This window comes from Lynx rufus, unplaced genomic scaffold (assembly GCF_022079265.1).
Source record: "Lynx rufus isolate CCGP_SWC_20201006 ecotype Redwood Valley unplaced genomic scaffold, mLynRuf1.p SCAF_10, whole genome shotgun sequence".
NCBI classification, from domain to species: domain Eukaryota; kingdom Metazoa; phylum Chordata; class Mammalia; order Carnivora; family Felidae; genus Lynx; species Lynx rufus.
Genome location: NW_025814824.1, coordinates 59,686,618 through 59,707,027, shown reverse-complemented (window position 1 = coordinate 59,707,027; position 20,410 = coordinate 59,686,618). Strand labels below are relative to the sequence as shown.

Below are 20,410 nucleotides of genomic sequence, written 5' to 3'. Positions count from 1 at the left end.
TCCAAGCAGCTTTGAGAATCCGATGATGACCCAGCCATTCACCTGATTCTTTCAGCCTAAATTCCTGGATCTAAATAAATCAGCAGAAAGCAGGTATGGGGTCTGCAAAACCCCCCTGATCTTTGGCCTATGCTATGCTGTCCACTTAGCAAGAGGAAATGTATAAGGGGAGCCACAGAAGAACATTCAGCATCTTACATAAAAATTAACAAGGTATGGGTGCGCCTGGGTGGCTCAGTCATTTAAACATCCGACTTCAGCTCAGATCATGATCTCATGGTTTGTGAGTTCGAGCCCTGCATTGGGCTCTCTGCTGTCAGCACAAAGCCTGCTTCGGATACTCTGTCTCCCTCTCTCTCTCTGCCCCTTCCCTGCTTGCTCTCTCTCAAAAATAAATAAACATTAAATAAATTAACAAGGTATGCTGTGATTTCGTTATGTAACGTCCCTTATTTGGGTGCAGCATTAGTACTCAGTGCATCTATTTCTCTCAGCCAACAAGATCTCTGTGAGTTATTGGGGTTTCTTTTGCTTTGCCACCAGGAAGCTCAAAGCTAAATACAGTTCTGTGGTTCTAGATGCAGGTGTTTTCCTGCACACTCAGAGTGGTTTCTCGCCTCCTTTTATATAAATATTTTTAACTATTATATCATGTCTGTTCCTTATTTAAAAAAATAACTATGAAACTATCATTTTGCCCTGCAAACTTGCTTATGCTGCTGGAAATTTTCCTTCTTTCTTTCTTATAGGAGAACTCTCTTGGGAAAGGAAGATGGAGTGGACATTTATTTTTGCTTCCACAATATTCTTTCTTCATAATGTACAACCCATGAGCCCCCACTCTTAGTCCAGGTTGTCTGGGTAGACCTCTACCCTCTGGCCAGTGATGGGCATCACATTCCTTGGACCACAGTGATTGGGTTGGAGTGCTGTTAACCTAAGGCGGTCCAATTAGAATGAACATCATAACTTCTGCTAGGGATGCTGAGCAAAGATTCTTGTCCCTTTCTGCTTTGCTTGTGAGACGTTATAGGCCCAAGCATTGCAAAAAGTCATCTTGAGAACCAAAGGGCAAAGCCTGTTTGAAAACGAGTCAATCTTGAAGAGGAAGAAATGAGAGAAAGAGAGAGAGAGAGAGAGAGAGAGAAGAGAAAGAAAGAAAGAGAGAAAGAGAGAAAGAAAGAGAGAAAGAGAAAGATAAAGAGAAAGAGAGGAAGGAAGGAAGGAAGGAAGGAAGGAAGGAAGGAAGGAAGGAAGGAAGGAAGGAAGGAAGGAAGGAAGATATGCATCCTAATAACATTATTTGAGCCCTATATCCAGCTACAGGAGCCAATACATTCACTTTGGGTGGGTTTTCAGTGCCTTGTAGCCAAAAGAGCCCTGATGGTTTCTGGGGCAGGGGGAAGCTATTAACTGCACCTGTGCCTCCAAGTCACCCTCTCTCAAGCCCCCTCAAGAGATCACAAGTGCCCCTCTGTGACCAGTCTGGTATCCTCCCCAGGGAGGTGAGGGTTGTCTTTGTGGCACTAGAAGCCTCTTTAGTGCCCTAATACAAGAGAGGTCAGGTTTTGCTGATGACCTCCCAGGCCCTCATCTCTGAGCACCTGTCTGTGCAGACTAAAGGACAGTCTTCTCCTTTGCTCTCTCAGGGTCTTCCTCACCTCTCTCCTTTCATGTTATCATCCCTCCTTTGGTCATCTACCTGCTGATGGCTTCCAAATATATCCCCCAACTGGGCCACTCTGGGGCTCCTCACCTGGGTGCCTCCCCACCCCTATTCTGGGCACCTCAGCCTCAACATCTCCTACCTTTGTGAGGGCACCTAAGTCATGGCAGCTTAAAGACTTAGGGCATCTCTTGCTCACTCACACTGTGCCTCCATCCAATTGCTCACCAAGTCCTGGCAGACATCTGCCTGATATCCCTGGAATCCACTTCTACATCCAGTTCCACTGTTTCTGCTTCAAATCAGGTCAAACACAGGTCTCCATGCCGATATTCTCCCCTTCTCCAACTTACTCCCCATACTTCCATCTGAAGTTCCTCCTAAAATACTGCTCTTACTTGCAGCTTCCCTTCTCATTACCTTTGAGGACTTCCTGTCACCAAAGTCTCACCTGAATGATCTGGCACTACACTGAAGATACTCCAGCATAAAGTACAACTTTCCCCACAAATGCCTCATACTTATCTTCCTCTACATCTTTGCTCATATGTCCTATCCCCCTCAGTCTCTACCTGCTGAACTCCTACTCATCCGTCAAAGCCCAGCTCCAATTCTACTTTCCTCTAAGAAACCTTTTACCTACGCCCACCTTAAGAGTGGAATCATACTTTTGGCTTTTGGCTTGGAGGAGGCAAAGGTGCAACTGTCTTCAGTCATACCAAATCTGGGTTCATCTGACACCAGTTGCCTCCACCATTCTGCCTAGTTTAACACCAAGGAGATCAAAGTCATGTACCCGAGGTGCACTGGTGGGGAAGTTGGTGCTATGTCTGCCTTGCCCCTGAAGATTGGCCCCCTGGGTCTGTCTCCAAAAACAGTTGGTGATGACATTGCCGAGGCAACCAGTGATTATAAGGGTCTGAGGATTACAGTGAAACTGACAGTTCAGAACAGACAGGCCCAATTGAAGTGGTATTTTCTGCATCTGCCCTGATTATCAAAGCCCTCAAGGAACTGCCAGGAGACAGAAAGAAGCAGAAAAACATTAATAACAGTGGAAATATCACTTTTTAAAAAAATGTTTTATTTATTTATTTATTCATTTATTTATTTATGTATTTATTTATTTTGAAAGAGAGAGAGAGTGTGTGTGTGCATGAGTTGGGGAGGGGCAGAGAGAGAGGAAGACAGAACTCCAAGCAGGCACCATGTTGTCAGCACAGAGCCCCACACAGGGCTCAATTCCAAACTGTGAGATCATGACCTGAGCCCAAATCAAAAGTCAGATGCTTAACTGACTGAGCCACCCAGGAGCTCCAGAAATATCACTTTTGATGAGATTGTCAACATTGCCCGACAGATGCAGCACCTATCTTTAGCCAGAGAACTCTCTGGAACCATTAAAGAAATCCTTGGGTCTGCCCAATCTACAGTGTTGATGGCCACCACCCTTATGACATCACAGATGATGACATCAACAGTGGTGCAATGGAATTCCCAACTAGTTAAAAATTACAGAGAAAGGATGCCTGAATGGCTCAGTTGGTTGAGTGTCCAAACTCTTGGTTTGGCTCAGGTCATGATCTCATGGTGATGGGATTGAACCCCATGTTGGGCTCTGTGTTGGGCATGGAGCCTCCTTGGGATTCTCTTCCACCCTCTCTCTCTGCCCTTCCCCCATTCATAATAAATAACTAACTAAATAAATAGATGTTTTTTAAAAATCTACAAAGGAAAATATTTCAATAAAGGATCATTCAATAACAACAAAAAAAGGGGGGGATGGAATCATAGACTGCCATAGATATCTACCTAACCTATAATTAGAAACATTATTTCATAAAAGTCACACAGGCCTATCTCTGACAACTGAAGGACCCAGGACAAGTAAAAGGGGAGTCTTGTAGCCCACAGCACCTGCTCCCTTTCCTTCCACCTCTCCTGCCCTGACTCCATCCTGCACCGTGAGGGTCTTGTGCACTCAAGTATAGACTTTCAAGCCCCCATGCCCAAGGTCTACTTCACCCCAATAGCTCCTTGGCAACTCTTACAGTCACTCTTTGATCACCCCTTTTGGCCAGAGGTGCAACAGCCTTGCAGAAGAGGCCAATACAGGTTCTGGAAGTAGGCTTGGTCCATTTGGGCAGGAAATCTCCAAATGGCAAATGCCAGAGGGAAATCCAGAAATAGTCAGACTCTAGGTGGGTCCTCAGCCCTGTGGGGAGGAACTATGGGCTCTGCAGTGGAACTTCTCACACTTGAGTGTGCACATGAATCAGCAGACTCTACACTTATAATGAGCTCCCAGGGGATGCCGAGGCTACCAGGCCACAGACCACAGTAGGGGTAGCAAGGGACTAAAGCACAAGACTCAGGTCAGGGTGCATGGAAGCTACAGTAGCCATTGGGAGTCTTCTTTGCCACTTGAGTAAAATACAATGGACGTTCGATTTTCCCAGCAGCCCAGAGAGGCAGTGACTATGGAGGTTGGTAGATTTGGAACTCCTGACATTAAGTTCAGGCCTTTTGTCTGCCTACTGCTGTGAGGAACCCACCAGCCCACTGGGAGTAGGTATTAGAAGGAAATCAGGTTGTTTCCTGGGTACATATGACTGCCAGTGAAAACCAACCTTGCCATCAAAATTTCACAGCTAGAACAATCCCAGGTTGCATCTCAGGGATGTTGGAAGTGGGAAGACACTTCCCCCCGGGGGTCTTCCCTTCCCCTGCACTCTCTCATGCTCTAATTTCACATCCTAGCTAACTACTTGACTCTCTTCTCCCCTCAGCATTGCTGACAAAGTTGGGCCTCCCTCCAGCCTGTTTGGCCCCAGGCAAAATGTAGACATAAAGGCAGGAAGTAGGGGCAAGGGGTGGGGGGAGAGTGGTGCCTCCTGCCTTCTTGATTGTTCCTGAAGTCTTAGTAAACCACTGAGCTTAAACTCTGATTTGCCAGCATAATTTGTTCCTGAAACATGCTTGTAATCCAAAGCACTCGTATATCAAAGCAAATTTCAAGAACCATTGGCTCAGTTGTGATCATGTGACATTCAGTGTCACCTATTACTTGTATTGCAAGACATCGCTCGTTTATCAAGTTAAAATTTATTAGAAATGTTTGCTCATCTTGCGCAACACTCACAGAACAAGTTACTCACAGTCCAGGGTTTTACTGTGTGTGTGTGTGTACATATATATATACACACATATATATGTACATACGTGTGTGTGTGTGTATATATATATATATATACACACACACACACTTGCCTGGAGTCATGGAACATCAGGACTGAAAATACTCTCCTACAATTCTTTCATGTAACTATGTGGAAACTGAGGCCCAGAGAGGTGTGGTGACTTGCCTGAAGTCTTACAACAAGTTTGTATGGAGCCATGGCTAAACACAGGTCTCCCCATACCCAGTGCAATTCTGTCCCCTGCTCCACACCGGCTCTTTGCTAAATCCATCTCTCACCCATCTTGAACATATAAAGGGCCTCTCCCACTTAACATCTGAATGAGTACCAGCAAACCATTTCATCCATCTGAGCCCCGGTTTCCTTACTGCTTAGAGCAGAGGAGCATGTCCTACCTCCGGAGTCATGGTAAGGACTAGGGGAGCACAGGCCTAGAAGCCTGAGGTAACATGAGTGAGTCCTTGCATCAGTAATCAGGAAGGACTGAATGGCAGAAGAGCTCAGGTGATATAAAAAGCAAGTTACCTTGTTAATTCCTTCCCAGCACATAGAATGAATGTTAGATTCTTACACAACAAAATATCATTTCCCTGTTGAGCCAAGCATCCATTTTCTTGCTTCTCTCCCAGCTCCAGTCCCCTTCCTGGAAGTACTCACTATTAGCAGGGCATTCACAACGGTTGTACATGGTAGCTGAAGAACATGTTGCCATCCTCAACACTTCACATTACTCTCAAATCTGCATACATGCAGGTCTAGACAGAATGTGCACAAAGCATGATATAAAGCATGTGCCTTGGCAATCATGTGGATGTTGAATGATAGCATGCCAAGTTTTATTTTCAGAGAAACATTTAATAGGATTTAATTAAATTTTCCAAAATAAATGTATTTAAATGGTGTTACTTTTCATGAGTTATAATTTGTACTTTATCTTTCAATTTGTTAGATAATTATGGCTTCTTTAGAAGACAAATAACTTTTCTAGAAAATGTATATGAAAAATGGTTGGTTTTCATGTTCACTTTAACTTATGCTAATTTTTAACTTACACTTATAGATGGAAATATGCTCAAATCCTGTATACTTTCACTATAATTACATTTCATGTTTTAATCCCTTAGATCAGTGTTGGTAAACTTTTACTTAAAGAGACAGAGAGTAAATATTTTAGGCTTGTGGGCCATTCAGTTTCTGTCACAACTTCTCAGCCCTGGTGCTCTAACATGAAAACAGCCATGGACAATATGTAAAAGAATGTGCATAGCTGTGTGCCAATAAAACTTTATTTACAAAAACAGGCAGTGGGCCTGCAGTTTGCCAAACTCTGCTTCAGACCTTTACTGTCAATAGAATCCAAATTTGTGAAACTCTTGATAATATAATTATTGAATTTTGTTGAGATGAAAGAAAAATAAATTTTATGAAATAAATATATAATAACTTATGAATTATGTGTACCTTGATTTTATTATTCATTCAGACTTTTTCAGCTCATCAGCAGTATACCCAGATATGTTCAGTCATAATTAAATGCAATTGTCTTTGGTGATTTGTTGAGTTTCAGCCATATAAAAATTATAGCTTGACATATATTCTTGATTTTTGTCATTTTGAATGTGTATTTGTCAAGGCAGGAAGACGAATATATGTTATTTAATAGTACGTTGGCTTGAATTACAGCTTTTATTTTTTTTTTTTTCAACGTTTTTACTTATTTTTGGGACAGAGAGAGACAGAGCATGAATGGGGGAGGGGCAGAGAGAGAGGGAGACACAGAATCGGAAACAGGCTCCAGGCTCTGAGCCATCAGCCCAGAGCCTGACGCGGGGCTCGAACTCACGGACCGCGAGATCGTGACCTGGCTGAAGTCGGACGCTTAACCGACTGCGCCACCCAGGCGCCCCGAATTACAGCTTTTAAATAGATAAACACATGGCAGCTGGGTCTCCTTTTGTACTCTTGTCCTGGGGCCCTGCAATTATTGGGAGCAGCCTGAGCCCTTTAGGAGGGCACAAGCTTGGCTGGCTTTCCCTTTCACCATTTTGACCTTCGTGCTTCCCTGAAACATGGACATGATAGTTCGAGTTTGGCTACCATCTTGTGACCTAGAGAAAGAGGCTAAGTAATGGTAGAAACTTAGGTCTGACACCACTGAACCCCCAAACCCAGTTCAGAAACCACCTACCCCCAGACCTCCACCACATGAAGAAAACCAATCACTATGTGGTTACTTTGGTTTTCTGTGAACACAACAAATTCCTAAGACATAAATCCGAACTGGGAGGCAGCTCTCCCTCCATAGCTCTTCTGATTCATGTATCACAGCTCCCACCACAGGCTGGTTTACATCACAGCACATTCATTCATTCATTCATTCACTCATACAATAAATATTCACAAGCACCAATTCTGTGTCAGGGCCCAGGGTAGTGCTGGGGTTACCGTTAGGAACTGGAGGGAAACACAGGGAGATATCATCAGAAGGAGCTCACAGCCTGGTGATGGAGCTGAGCATGGAAAGAGTTACAATGAATCCTTGACTTACCTACAGTATTAAGACATAGATCCACATACATGCGTTAGAAGTTCAGACTAACTAACAATGGCTTAAACAAAAGAAAAGTTTATTTCTGTTGTGTATAAAAGTCCAGGCTGGGGATGCCTGAGTGGCTCAGTTGGTTAAGTGTCCGACTCATAATCTCAGTTCAGGTCACGATCTCATGAGGTGGTGATCTCACAGTTTGTGAGTTCAAGCCCCATATCAGGTGCTGTGCTGATGGTGTGGCGCCTACTTGGGATTCTGTCTCTCCCTCTCTCTGAACCTCCATCCCCCCACCTGGCTCACATTCTCTCTCTCTCTCTCTCTCTCTCAAAATAAATGAACTTAAGAAACAAAAAGTCTGGGCTGGTATGGCAGCTCTGGCTGTCACATTATCAGAGGCACAGTCTTCTTTCTTATTGCTCTGCCATCGTGGGGCTCCCTTGTATGCCTGGCCCAAGATGCCTAACCACATGTCCATATCCTAGCCCAGGTAGAAGGGGCAGGGGAGAACATGCCCCTTGCCTTTTAGGGTACAACCTCCAAGTTGCACACATCGCTTATACCCCATTGGGAAGAACTTTATTACACAGCCATAACTAGTTGCAAGGAAGTCTGGGAAATAAAATCTTTCTTCTGGGCAGCCATGTGCTCAGAAAAAACTCAGGGAAGAAGAAAGGGAAATCAGCTATTCTTGCCATACTTTCCCAAACATTGCTGAACCACCAAAATAATGAACTCAAACAGGTAGGCTTGTGACTTCTGGAATCACATTCCCAACAGGACACTAGTATTTCCTCTGCTCACTCCCACCACTACTATTTAACTGTCTTTTGAAGATTTCCTTAAAGTTTTGTTAATCTCTATTTATTGCACCAAGAGTGCACACACATACACCCACAACAAACAAAACATAAAAACAGTTTTAATCACTTAGGCAGAGTCATTCCCTAAGTGATGAATTGAGAACCCCCAACCTCAGTGAGAGCTGGATGCCAGGCAGACTGCTAGGTTCACTCACTAGCTCAGGATCTTGGTTCAGCATGTTGGCCCAACTCAGGATTCTAATCCATGGCTTTTAGGGTCTTCAGAAGAAGCCAACACAGGCAGAATTATGCCTGTGAGTGCTACAAATCCTGTGAACTGAAGTGAATGTTGTGATAAGTGTATGGGTGAAGCAGTCCGTTTTGGTGCCGCTCTTTTCATTCAAAGGACCTTTTAATGTGGTATTTTCACAGCTCATTCTGAGCTGTATCACAATAGAAGAGCTACTTGTTTTCTGTGCAAGCCCACCTTTAATCTCACCCTGTTTCTCAGGCTCCAGCCACTTCTTGCTTCACTCCTTCCTCACTCATCATTCAACCACAAAATTTATGACCATAGCAAATGGCCCGTAATAAATGGGCCGTAGTAAAATATCTGTAAATCCACCATTCCTCTCCCAAGAGAGATTTAATAAAAAGAAACTCAGATAAAAATACTCATTAAGAATTGAAACAGACTGATAGACAGTGCTTAATTTATAATTAATACATGAGAAAATTATGGTCTTTCTCAGGGGTATTTGAAAATATTTTAGCCTCATAATTTTTGGCCAGTATCAAAATTGTTTCATTAGTTCTCATATTTTAATAATGCCTGTGGTAGGTTTTTTCTTTATACACAGAGATCATATTCTAGGTCTCTTTGGGGTTGGGCCTTGCACTGGCAAATTTTCAGATGGCTTTGACTGGGTTGACATTTTTAGTCATTACTTTTCATTTTCCTTTCATGACCTGAACTAAGATGGGTAGAAATAATGAGGTTTAGTGGAGTGTATTTTTGACAACTTTGGTGGCTTTAAATAAGTGTCTTTGACCCAATTTAAAATTGTTGGAGATTTTAAGGTGCATTATCTACTAAAGCATCAGATGGAACCTCTGGGTCATTAGTTGCCACAAACAGAATTAAAAAAAAAAATCCAAACCACTTTTGTTGACTGCCTTTAACTCTTCCTTGGCTAATGTCTTTTACAGGTTTTTATTTTTTATTTTTTATATTTTGCAGTAACTGTAAAAGATTTTAAGTATTCAAGAAGGTGGATCTGAATAGGTGGGTCTAATGTGTCCTGCTCCAAAACTATTACCACAAATACTGTTTCCTCGTCTGTAAAAGGGAATAATTAATGGTACCTAATGCATAGCATTTGAAAATTATGTTAAGATATGTAAAATGCTTAGCATGTGCCTGGCATGTAAATGCTCATTAGCTATTATTATATTGTTGTTATTCTTTAGGGCAAAGGGCCTGAATCTGGACACAAGTAGAATCAGACCATCCCAGACTAAGGAACCCACCCCAGAATGAAAGGCCTGTCCCCTCTAAAACTGTCAGAGAATTGCATGAATAGGAAAGACGGGGGGCATTGGGGGGGGGGGAACTGCTCTAGATTGAAGGAGACTAAAGAACCATGTTGGCCTGGATTGGTCCTGGACCAGAGACAGAACAGAGACTTTGCTGGGGCAGTTGACAACAATGGGAGCTCTTTGTACAACTGGTCTTATAACTTTTCACTGAATCTGAAATTATTTCAAAGTGAATTACTATCATTGAAAGGTGTTCATATATTTCTTCATGCCTTGAGAAAGCAATGGGTTACTGTACATCTCCCTCAAGGGAGTGGCCACCAGCCTCCATGTACCTGAAGCGTTTTCTTCTGGGGACTCCAGGTAACATGAGATCATCAGGCAAATAGCAAACATGAATGAGAACACTTCCATTTCTGTTCATAAGGATTAACTGCCATAGAGGTTCCTGAGTGGCTCAGTTGGCTGAGTATCTGACTCTTGATTTCAGCTTAGGTCATGATCTGAGGGTCATGGGAGCAAGCCCTGAGTTGGGCTCCACGCTGAACATGGAGCCTGCCTAAGATTCTCTCTCTCCCTCTCTCTCTGCCCCTCCACCTCTCTCTCTCTCTCTCTCTCTCTTTCTCTCTCAAAAAAAGGATTAACTGCTACAGAAACTGCCCTCCTAGCCTAAGCAACTAAAAACCACCAAAATGAGTAAAGCATCATTTATAGATATTGAACTCAGGAAAATCAGAACTGTGATTACAGGAAAAACGAGAGGTGATCTATGGCTGTCCTACCTGACTGCCTAGAGTCAGGCCACATCACAGGGAGAAGGACCCACGCTGAGCGCAGCAGACCTATTGAGTTGAGGGACAGATTAGAGTTCAAGGAGGCAAAGCCAACTAGAATCTGCAGTATTAGAAAGCCAAAGATGAGGGAGCCACACAGAGAGAGCTCCAGAGACCCACAGTAAACACATCTAGAAGACAAATCAGCAGCTGCCTATGACAGAGTGCGTGTAAAGGGAACTGGCTGCAAAGAAACACAAGGAAACTTCTAGGCAATGGAAAAGTTCTATTATCTTGATTGTGGTGGTGGTGGTTGCACAGCTGAAGACATTTGTCAAAACCCATTAAATTGTATGCTTCAAATTGGTGATATTATAAATAAATTCTATCTTAATAGGACTGTTTAAAAAAAAATACATGACTGAGAGCCATCTTGAAGAATCAAACAGCAAAATCACTTGTGGTCCTGAGATGTTTAGAAGCCGAGCCCAATGTTTGCCCTGATGCCCTGAGAATGTCTGGTCTTATTTTCATTGAACTACATTTTTTTGCTGCTCCAATTTTTAGCGATTTCCCTTTCCAGGTGTTAGCAGCACCTTGATAGACCCCATTGAGAATTACAGATGGAGCCTGAAGAGTTTCTTAAATGGAAGTCTTGTCACCTTGAACTTCAGTACTCTCTGACACACTCAAGAAATTTTTCCCTCAGGGCTGAACTTCCTCTGCTGTTACAGAATGAAGCAATGTGGCTTTTTAGTTCCATGAAGCACACTTGTCACCATCCCAAAACCAAATGTCTTCTTTGAGCATAATTCTCTCAAAGTAGCATCAATAGCCATCCCAAACAGACATTGCCCTTGTCCTATCGACTTCTGTTTGGCACCTGGGTTAGGGGAGTAAAAATGCCTTGTGTGAACGGGTACCTGAGCTCTTGCCAAAATCTCTATTTTGACCTGTTGCTGTGATATATTATATTAATGAATTTACTAATCTGAGCCATTTTTACATTCCTGAAATAAAACCAACTTGGTCATAATGTATTGCTCTTTTAACATACTACTGGATTGAATGCTATTTTATGTGGGAATTTGCCTCTATGTTCTTCCCCCTTTTTTTTTTTGATGTTTATTTTTGAGAGAGAGAGAGAGAGAGAGAGAACATGTACACACATGAACACAAATGGGGGAGGGGCAGGGAGAGAGGGGTACAAAGGATCCAAAGCAGGCTCCACACTGACAGCAGAGAGCCTGATGCAGGACTCAGACTCACAGCCTGTGAGATCATGACCTGAGCCAAAGTCAAGTGCTTAACCAACTGAGCCACCCAGGTGCCCTGCCTCTACGTTCTTAAGTGTGTAACCAGTTTACTGAACAGTCTAATGTCAGCAGGGTATAAACATAAAATGGTTTTATGTTTTGGTCCAGTTGCTTACCTTCAAATAAATTCTATTAAATCTTTCCTTCCCACCCCATAATGACATTGGAACACACTACAAAGCTTTCCGGTCACTTTCAGTTACTAAAAAGTCCAGGTCAATCTATCACTGGTTTAAAACTCCAGTTACAGCATGGACACATGTGCAGGTTCAAGCATGTCTAGAACATTTCCTTACCTAAGAGTGCTAAAGAAAAATGTAGAACTCAGATAGAACCTCACAGAAAAGCTTCAGAAATGTGCAGACACTACAAATAGCTTTAGATCCTCTCCACAGGCAGCATGAATGACAGCAGGCTAAGGGCATCCAGAAAGCCTGGAAACAGCCGACCGATGTCCCATGTCAAGAACAAAGTGGTAACTGTGGCCTTGAGCAGGTGCTTATCTACATAATACAAAGACAATCCACAACAGGCCAGCAAGAATTTACCAGAAGTTACAGGTCTCTAGTCCACCCACCACTTAAAGAGGAAACAAGTGAAATGCTCTGGAATAAGCCATGCCCTAGCTGGAAACAAAGCAACAACATTCACCAGGAGCCTGAACTTGGAGGTCTCCACTCCATGGAGCCACATGTGGTCTGCTCACCGTGCTCCAGAGATGTAACAAAGAAAGGAAGTACTGCTACATGCTTGCAACAAGGACAATCCTTGAAAACATTATACTAAGTGAAAGAAACCAGTCACAAAAGACTACATACTATATAATTCCATTCATATGAAAGTCCAGAATAGAGAAATCTATAGCACCAATTGTAGGTTAGTGGTAGCTTAGGGCTAGAGGACAGACCGATGGGGAAAAAAGGAATGATAGCTAAAGGATACAGAGTTTCTTCTTTTGAGGTGATAAAAATATTCTAATATTGCCTGTCGTGATGGTTACACATAAAACCATTGGATTGTACACACTTCAAGTGGATAACTTGGATGATATGTGGATTATATGTCAATAAACCTATTGAGAGAGAGAGAGAGAGAGAGAGAGAGAGAGAGAGAGAGAGAGACTGCCAACTACATAATATGCAAGAAAGGCAATGCATTAAGGTGCAATAGGTCCCTATCTGCAGTTCCTTAGGTGAGATGTCTGAATTCAAAACGGCCATCGGATCCATGCAGCAGGCACAGATGGGAAAGTTTCAATCAATGGTGTATCAGCTCCTCAGAAGTATGGGAGAAGGAGGTAACTACCAGGGTACTCAGGCATGAAGACAGACCTCTCCCCCAGGTCACAGCCTTCCTCTTCCTGTCCTCCTCTCTCTGGGAAGAACTTACTTTGTTCTGGTCTGGGGACAAGGAAGGGAGACAAAGGACAGACTGTTTCTTTAAAAAAAACAATAACATTGTCTGCAGGTAAATCCCTATGGTAGCAAAAGGGCCCTTTCTTAGAAAAGTTATGCTTCTTTTGGAATTTTCAATACAGAGCTTCTTCCAGGTCCTGGTTGTGCTGTAGGCCCCCAGATCCCAACAGCTTCCCTGAAATGGGAATGAGCACCAGAAACCTCAGAGCTGGAATTTCTTTCTTTTCTTTGTTCCTGGTTGGAATGGAGACTTGCTGAGGAACATGAGCTCCCTGATGGGAGCACCCTTGCCTTTGCCCCACTTCCCTATGCCCACTGGGAGGAGGCCTGCCATCCTTTAGTCCTATGAATGTCAACTACAAGAGAAAAGAGTTTATCTAACACAAGATATTCGGCCACTGCTGGATGAGTAAATAAGGTGAGTAGAATAGTCAAATGGCATTTTTAATAGCCAGTGGTAACCTAGGAGGTTTTTGTCTTCTCCTTAGTGGTGACTCAAATGGAGGTTTCTGCCTAAATTGTTCCATTCATAGGGTAAAAAGGGATTGAGAAAAAAGCTCCTTCAGTGCATGTTCTTCCATTTCTATCACATTCAGCCCCATTGCAGACCCTACTGTTGAGAGGCCAGGCTAATTCCCTAATTCCTGAAAGGGCCTGGGAACAGCAATACCCCAATAGCAATGAGGACACCTAATGCCCAGATCTTGGCTTCTAAATACCATTCTCCACTGAAAGAAATAAGAGTCCTTAAAGAAATAGCTGACTACAGTTTTAGAAAGGGAAAGTACGGAACCTCCTGGGTGGCTCAGTCGGTTGAGCATCCAACTCTTGATTTTGCCTCAGGTCTTGATCCCTGTAGGATTGAGCCCTGCATTGGGCTTTATGCTGAGTATGGAGCCTGCTTAAGGTTCTCTCTCTCTCTCTCTCTCTCTCTCTCTCTCTCTCTGCTCCTCTCCCCTGCTCATGCTCTCTCTCTCTAAAATAAAATTAAAAAGAGAACATGCAAGATGAGCCTGGAACACGTTGTCATGCTAGAAAGCAAGGAAGTACCCAAAGAATTATGGAGACATGTCAAAAAGGACACAGGAACCAGCATAAAAGGGCTACTGAACACCAAATCTGAGACAATTTAGGCACCAAAATAAACAGTAGTAAACTATAACTTACTGAATAAAACAGGAAAGCATGAGTCTGACATAAATTAAGAAATGAATAAATTGAAAGTTTAATGAGGAATGAGATATTTACACACTCTCAAAATATTTCCCCACAAAATACTTATTAATCACAAATTACAATGAAAAACCTTGGCAAACACCACCTTAATCACGTGATCAACATGAACCTCATGAACAATGGGTCAGATCAGAATCCCAAGCCACCTGAAAGATAGCAATGAGAAGATCATCACAGCATTGTTCCTGTGAATCGCTACCTAAAAGGCATAACCTGAATCTAAATATGAGGAAACATCAGACGGCCCCCAAGATATTCTACAAAATAACTGACCCATAATCATCAAAAATGTCAGTTATAAAAGTCAAGGAAAGACTAAGAAACTGTTCCAAAATGAAGGAGACTAAAAGACAAGAAACTCATCACTGAAAGTAACACATGATGCTGAACTGATTCTTTTTGCTAAAAGGGACATTCTGTGAAATGTGAGTAGGATCTGATGATTATATGGTAATAATGTACTGATGCTAATATCCTGATTTTGGTAAATGTGGAGGGATGGTAGTAAGGGTTTGCTCCTCACATACCCCATTCTTCTATTCTGTTTTCTCTCTTGGGTTGGGGCAAAGACAGGGGAGATGGGAAAAGGCAGCTGTTTCTTAATTAGGAAACCCTATTATCTTTTCCCTGGTTAATAATAACTAATGTGTGTGTGTGTGTGTGTGTGTGTGCACATTTGCTTTATATATTTTGATGCTGTGTTTTTTATTACACAAAGATTTATGATAGCTATATATTCAAGGAAACTGTACCCTTTATCAAAGTTAAACCTCTTTGGGGGCGCCTGGGTGGCGCAGCTGGTTAAGCGTCCGACATCAGCCAGGTCACGATCTCACGGTCCGTGAGTTCGAGCCCCGCGTCAGGCTCTGGGCTGATGGCTCAGAGCCTGGAGCCCGTTTCCGATTCTGTGTCTCCCTCTCTCTCTGCCCCTCCCCCGTTCATGCTCTGTCTCTCTCTGTCCCAAAAATAAATAAACGTTGAAAGTTAAACCTCTTTGTCACATTTAACCTGTTTGGCCTGGAATCCTGTTTAGCCTGAAATTAGTATTTGGGATCCTACTTTCTTTATATTTGTGTGTGCTTGATATGATCTTGCCCATCCATTTGCTTTCTTGTATTTTTTTATTGTAAAATATGCCATTTTCACCATTAAAAAAAAACTTTTAATGTTATTTTTGAAAGAAAGAGAGAGACAGAGCATGAGTGGGGGAGGGGCAGAGAGAGAGAGGAAGACATAGAATCTGAAGCAGGCTCCAAGGTCTGAGCTGTCAGCACAGAGCCCAACATTGGGCTCAAACTCATGAACTGTGAGATCATGACCTGAGCTGAAGTCGTATGCTTAAACGACTGAGCCAGCCAGGTGCCCCAACTTTCACCATTTTTAAGCATATAATTCAATGGCATTAATTACATTCATAGGGTTGTACAACCAGTATCATTATTTCCAAAATGTTTAAAAAAATTTTTTTTAACATTTATTCATTCTTGAGAAACAGAGCACAAGTCGGGGAGGGGCAGAGAGGGAGGGAGACACAGAATCTGAAGCAGGCTCCAGGCTCTGAACTGTCAACACAGAGCCTGATGTGAGGCACGAACCTATGAATTGTGAGATGATGACCTGAGCTGAAGTCCAACACTTAACCTTACTGAGTCACCCAGTTTCCAAAGCGTTTTAATTATCCCAAACAGAAACTCTGTTTACCTCCAGCCCCTGATAACCTCTAACTGACTTTGTATTTCTATGAATTTGCTTATTCTAGGTACCTCATATAAGTGGAATCATAGAATATTTATTCTTTTGTGTCTGGCTTCTTTCACTTAGCATAAGGTCTTCAAGGTTCATCCATGTTGTAGCATGTGCTAGAACTTCATTTCTTTTTATGACTAAATAATATTCCATCATATGTATATCCTACATTTTGCTTATTCATTCATGTGTTGATGGACACTGGTATTTTTTTCCACCTTCTGACTCTTATGAATAATGCAGCTATGAACATTGGTGTATAAATATCTGCGTTAGTCCCTGCTTTCAATTCCTTTAGGTAAAAACTAGAAATGGAATTGCTCGATCTTATTTTACATTCCCTTTTTACTTTGTTTTGAAAGTTTCTCTTGTAGACAGCACACAATCTAAGAATTTTTGTCTTAAAGAAATGTAACCCATTTGCAGGGCACCTGGGTGGCTCAGTCGGTTAAGCATCCTACTTTGGCCCCAGTCATGATCTCACAGTTTGTGAGTCTGAGCCCCACGTTGGGCTCTGTGCTGACAGCTCAGACCTTGGAGCCTACTTTAGATTCTGTGTCTTCCTCTCTCTCTGACCCTCCCTAGCTCACACTCGCACTCTCTCTCTAAAATAAATAAACTTAAAAAAAAAAAAAAGAAATGTAACCCATTTACAATAATTGTTACAATATATATTTAGCATTCTATCACCTACAGATAATTTTAATTCTTTCTTGCTCTTTTTAGGGTTTGCTATATGATGTGTTGACCATGTTTTCTTTGCTTTTTATCTTATCTAGAGAGAGAATATATGTTTGTGTATATATACATACATATTACGTTACATACAATGTAACTATGTATTATATATTATAATGTACTTGTATTACATATATTAGTATATATGTTCTGCCTATAATTCAACAAATAGCTATATTTCATTTTTTTAAAGTATGTTTTAACTCACATTTTTTCCTACTAGTCAAGAGTAAATCAGTACTTCCTGAGTTCTCTTTGCCTCTTCTTTGAGAATATTTTTAAACTTTTCATTGTTTTGGACCAGTTCTACAACTTCTAAGATTCTTCTCCATTTAACAGGCACATGCCCCCTGTCCTTTGGTACCAGAGCTTCCTCACTCAGTTCCTAAATTTGCTTCATCTTGTGACGATCTTGAATACTTCCCCAAGTTCCTTATTTAGAAAGGTACATGGTGGTATGTTTTTAAACTCTTGCATATTTGAAGGGATCTTTCTTGAGACTTCAAACATTAAATGTACCTTTGTGGGGCATCGAGTTATTGGCTCACAATCTTTTCTTTATTCTTCTGAAAACTCTGTAGACATTCTCCGTTGAAATCAAGGGCAACAAGAGTTTGAAGCTGGTCTGATTTCTCTTCCTTTGTAGATTTCCTGTGTAGTCTGCATGCATACTTGCAAAATTTTAAGACTACCAATTCTTCAAACATTTTTGTGAGGTGTCAGGTATAGGTCTGATTTTTGCCTGGCACATAATGATCTCTTCCAAGTGGCACTCCCTGGACTGTGTGGTGTACTCTCATCTATTGGACGACGGCTGTATCTGGTATCACCCTCAGACTCAAGGAGTGTCTGCACAACGTTGCTTTACTCTCTGGTACTTACATACTTTCCTCTTGTCATTTTAATTTCCCCTTCTCCCTGAATTTTTGATGAGATGTTTTGACCTTGACCTCTACAGCACTGATTTAATATTTTACAGCACTGATTCTATTCTTTAATCTCACCAAGGGATTAATGGTGAGTTTTAATTCTGTGATTACATTTTTAGTTTCTCTTACCGTGTTGCCTGTTCTCATTAATTCTTTTTTCATTTAATCTTTTTTTTTTTTAAGTCTCATTCTGTGGCTTTTTAAACAATGTCTGTCCCTCTGCTCCTTATGGCTTTCTGCCTTTATTTCATAGGGGCTGTATATTCTGACATATGTAATACAATGTTGAGTAGGATTTCCCCTGTTGATCCAGAGTTCATGTGAAGACCCATATTAGGACAAAGGGCTCGGTGCCCACCTTCTAGCTCAAGGGATGCAGCCCACATAGACCCAACGACTTGATCCTGTGAATTCAACAATTTGGGGGCTGCGGGCCACCCTTAGGATTCTTGAGCAGACATGAGAATGCTCCCACAGAGGAATGACAAAGCCCCAACTCCCAGCTTCCCCCCTCTTCCCTTGAAGCTGGCAAAGGCAGATCTTCCAGAGCCCAGAAGGCTCCGTTTTACAGGAAAAAGCTCCAGGGCTTCACCTAGTCAACATTGTCCCTGGAGGAGAACTCAGCCTGTTCCCCAGCTTTAAACTCCTCCCGTTTCCTCTTCCTCCCCAGCAGGTCCTCCTAGCCTCAGCCTAGGAACAAAGACATTTGAACAAATCCACAGGAACATGCTAATTGACAGACAGGCCAGGATCCTGTTGCCCTGAGGGGGTCATAAGCTTGTTGAGCACTGCCAGGGGAAGAGGAGAAATGAACAACTTAGCAATAGCACCAGCTCCTGTATTTTAATGTATTCAAATATGTTCCCTCAAGGAGTTTGCAGGCCCTCTGGGGTACAGGGAGTCTGAGCTGAAACAATTTCTCCTAATTGCTGAAGCAGACACCCAAACAGAATCCTGGATTTGAGACTCCCATATGGAGATTGGCTCACTCTGGTTACAGGGTTGACGAAGACCCCATCGTAAATCAGGGGCTGCCAAAGTGGGTTTCTCAGAACACTATTTCTGCAGAATGTTAATAGGTATTTCTGAAAATAGGGTTCCAGTGAAAATAAATTTGAGATATGAATAGTAAACCGTAGCAGTTTCCTTTCTGCAGGACTTCTTGGCATCTTGCATACTAAATGATTATTATTCAGTCACTCAGCCTGCATACACTGAGCATCTATTGTGTACAAAGTGTTTTGGAAACAGGTGAAATTTCCACATGGTCCATGCCTGCAAGAAGCTCACAGCTGAGCATTTCAACACCTTAGTACTCAAATCATGGTTTAGGCCAGTCGCTGCAATACCAACCGAAAACTGTTAGACGTGCAGACTCTCCAGCCCCATTGCCAGACCTACAGAATCAGACTCTGCATTTTCACAAGCTCCCCAGTGATGTGTATGTAAATTAAAGTATGAGAAGCCCTGGAATAATTCATTGTTAGAAGAGGGAAAAAAAAAAAAAAACACAAGGAGAAAGAAAGCTGGAGACCTTTTGCTGTGGATCCCAAGCAAAATAGTGGCAGCAGAATTAGAGAGGAGCACATTGTCCTCACTTCAGAATAGACACAGCAAGGCTCTGGACAGGAAAACTGAGGAGGACACAATTCTATTTTGGCATCACTATTGGTTGAGGTAGGGTTCACTTTGAGGAAAAGAAAAACCCTAAGTAATAGGGACTTAAATAAGATAAAAATTTATTCTCTTACTTTAGACAAGTCCAACAATAGGAAATACTGGGCTGGTATGGCATACCACAAAATCACAGACCCATGTTCCCTCTATCTTACTACTCTACCATCCATTCCAACAGTCAACTTACGGCCCAACATGGCTGCAAGGCTTCCAGCCATTACAGCTGCTTTCCAGCAAGCAGGAGGTGAGGAAAAGGAGCATTTTTTCCTACTTACAAAGTCACTTCCTTAAGGTTTATACACCATCTCTATTTACATGCCATTGTGTGAACACATGTGGGACACTCTCGAGGAACAACCTGGAGAGAATATGAAAGGGGGCTGAAGACCTAGCAGAATTTAAGTTATTATTGTTAATATATCCTCCTTTGTACCAGCAATGAGTGAGAACCAGGAAATTTGGGTTACACTTGTTTCTAGAATCAGAGAGAATGAGACAGTTGGAGAATTCTCCAACCATAGTGCTTGCAACTACTTTTCTACTTTTTCAAAATAAGTGAATAAATGGCAAATGGTGAAATGAATATTAATAAGAAAGAGAATAAAACTGCAAGTTCAACTTTTCTTTTTTTTTTATTTTTATATATATATATATATATGAAATTTATTGACAAATTGGTTTCCATACAACACCCAGTGCTCATCCCAAAAGGTGCCCTCCTCAATACCCATCACCCACCCGCCCCTCCCTCCCACCCCCCATCAACCCTCAGTTTGTTCTCAGTTTTTAACAGTCTCTTATGCTTTGGTTCTCTCCCACTCTAACAT

At 42.1% G+C, this 20,410-nt stretch overlaps 1 pseudogene; it reads left to right on the top strand.

Annotated features, from left to right (window-relative positions):
* Window positions 1–2,450: 2,450 nt before the first annotated feature.
* Window positions 2,451–3,175, top strand: LOC124526175 (60S ribosomal protein L12-like; annotated as a pseudogene).
* The last annotated feature ends 17,235 nt before the right edge of the window (window positions 3,176–20,410 follow it).